The sequence below is a fragment of the Procambarus clarkii genome, chromosome 43 (genome assembly GCF_040958095.1).
Source record: "Procambarus clarkii isolate CNS0578487 chromosome 43, FALCON_Pclarkii_2.0, whole genome shotgun sequence".
Classification (NCBI taxonomy): domain Eukaryota; kingdom Metazoa; phylum Arthropoda; class Malacostraca; order Decapoda; family Cambaridae; genus Procambarus; species Procambarus clarkii.
The window spans coordinates 18,337,414-18,340,333 of record NC_091192.1 but is presented as its reverse complement, the minus strand read 5'-3'; the positions used below and the strand labels follow the sequence as shown (position 1 = coordinate 18,340,333).

Sequence of the window (2,920 nt, the reverse complement as noted above, 5' to 3'; positions counted from 1 at the left end):
ACTTAGTAATAAGTTTAATTTCGTAGCATACTACTGCTTACTGGAACTCCTTTATTTCATTGATATTAAACATTCTAGAGTAAATTATTTTAATGTAAATGATTTCACTTTAATTTCCTCGATTAGCTGCGCAACTTTAATAAGCCAATTTATGTTGGGAGAAATTATATTTTATCACAGAAGAATTAAATGTGACATCAATACTCGTCACCAACCTCTTCCTTCTTTAATTAATTACGATATATATATATATATATATATATATATATATATATATATATATATATATATATATATATATATATATATATATATATATATATATATATGACTGAAAACTCACACCCCAGAAGTGACTCGAACCCATACTCCCAGGAGCAACGCAACTGGTATCTACAGGGACGCCTTAATCCGCTTGACCATCACGACCAGACATAAGGAAGTGATAGCCGAAGTTGTGTTCCTCACGTGTGCCCCAAAGAATGAGGTGATTTGATAAAATGCTATGCCCAAGATTACCATCCGAGTGCCGGCGGGGAAGTGGTTCAAATAGCTTCGGCTATCACTTCCTTATGTCCGGTCGTGATGGTCAAGCGGATTAAGGCGTCCCTGTAGATACCAGTTGCGTTGCTCCTGGGAGTATGGGTTCCAGTCACTTCTGGGGTGTGAGTTTTCAGTCGCATATAGTCCTGGGGACCATTCAGGCTTGTTTGCATATATATATATATATATATATATATATATATATATATATATATATATATATATATATATATATATATATATATATATATATATTGGTGTATACTGGCAGCAGGTTTTCTTTCAAACATGTTTCATTGAATATGACCGCATATTCTGTATTTATTATTTTCTGGTTTAGGGCTTCTATCCCTCTAACTATTTTCTTAGCATCAGGGCTTAATTGAAATAGGAGTTCTCCAAAACTCATTTTCGTACTTTAAGGTGAAGAAAAGAAGTGATTTACTATAGAGTGTATTACACTTATTTGTATAATTTGCACGACGTTTCGAACCTCCATGGTTCATTCTCAAGTGAACAGATCTTACAATACTAGTTGATTTTATACCCGCATTAGGTCAGGTGATAATACAATGAAGGTGAAAAACATGGGGGGATACATAAGGGATAAACATAGGGGCTGCAGAAGGCGTATTGGCCCATACGAGGCATCAGTAGAATAGGAGATGCCACATAGAGCCACCTATGTAAGGAGATCAGATAAGAAATCAGAAGTGGGGAGCCACATAGTGCCACTCCATATTAGGTCACCCAAGGTGTGAGTGGTAGCAGTCGAAAAAACAGTGAAGATAGGTATCTATTATGCGCCACTATGATCATGTTCATTTATACAGTAAAGTATGACAATATATTTAAGTAAAAATGAATTTATTTGTATAATAAACACTCGTGGGTGAGTGCCAGTTACGCCCCCACATTCCTCTATGGGGCAGGTGTAAAACAGGTTCCTCCCGGTGAGGGTGGTCGCCCGTACCCTTCCTCGCACCTAATGGCCTTGACTTTACCGTAACAGAGTTCCACACCCAGCGGAGGTTGAGTGGGTCTTATATAGGGGTATTAAATTATAAATCTCCTCCAGGGGTTAAAAAAAATCAAAGAATTTATTAATGTTTTATTAGGTAAAAATCACAAATGATGTATAAGAAGTTAATTATGGCCCCTATCCCTCTCCCCCCTCCACCTCCCCTTCCTCATCTGAGTAGAATTCTGACGTCTCCCCATCCGTGGTGAGTGGGGGGAGGTCTTGACCCCCTCCCCCCTCTCTTGGGGGAGTGGGGTGAGTTGGTTGGTTGCCTTTTGGACGACTTTCCTTCTGACTCTCATCTGAAGTGTTCTGGAAAGAGATGGGGAAAATAATTTATAGGACTATATCTTTTATTTGAAAAATATTCTATTTCCTCTAAGAACAGTTAGTACATACCTCCCCCCCTGCAGGAGCGACCTTGTGTCCTCTACAGCAGGCATCATCAATTAGGGTACGTAACAGCATCTTGTTTGGGGCAGACCTTCCTCGTAGAATTACTACTCTACAAATGTGGACAGGTCCTAAGAATTGCACTGAAAAAAAAAAGAAGAGGTAAAATAGAGGTTGAGCAAACTTTCTATTGTGGGAAAAAAATAAATCTTTACCAGAAAGTGAGGGTAATACTAACCAGGCCCTTCAAGGACTTCAATCTTCCCTGCGTGTGTTTCTGGGGAGACGCCTTCCATTTGTAGGATAAGGGGGATGGGGGTCTTCTAGGGAGGTTGTGGGGTGAGAGGTGTTTTATATGTGGGGTAATCCCCCTGTTAGGTGGGTTGCCTAGCTAACAAAAATATTCTCTACACCACCTATAAGAACCAACCCTTACTCCTCTACAAAATGTCCTAACACAGTGATGTTTCATAGGAAAATATCGTCTCGCATAAGCGAGGGCTCGTTTATCATTTAATTTTAAACTAACGCTTGAAAATACATTATGTAAGTAATGTACTGTTGAAGGCAACCCCAGGTGACTCACCCTATGGACGAACATTACGCAATACAGTCCACAAGCAAGGGTAAAATCACTCTGGAGTCTGTAGCACATTCCAAACACCTTTGTTATTGTGTTAGTTTTAATAAATCCCTGAAAATAATGTCCATAAGTAACCGCCGACATTGCATAACTATCGAAAAAAAACATTCGATGTTTAACTTTATCAACATAAATAGCTACCCAATGTCCCATAGTTAATCTGCTATGTGATGGTAAAATATTAGTTATGAGAACAATAGGTTTTCTTGATGAGATATTTAAATGTTCTATTTCATCAGCATTATAACAACCTAGGTAGAGTGCTCGATCCCCTAGATTATTTTTTAAATTAATATTTATATCATTACAATTCATTATGT

General features: G+C 38.1%; 1 long non-coding RNA gene across 1 annotated transcript; it reads right to left on the bottom strand.

Annotated features, from left to right (window-relative positions):
* Positions 1–1,456: 1,456 nt before the first annotated feature.
* LOC138349974 (uncharacterized) lies at positions 1,457–2,276 on the bottom strand. Its single transcript, XR_011221946.1, has 3 exons — positions 2,196–2,276; positions 1,964–2,100; positions 1,457–1,876 (listed from the first exon to the last, which is right to left on the bottom strand). It is a non-coding gene; the product is annotated as an uncharacterized lncRNA (long non-coding RNA).
* Positions 2,277–2,920: the final 644 nt, after the last annotated feature.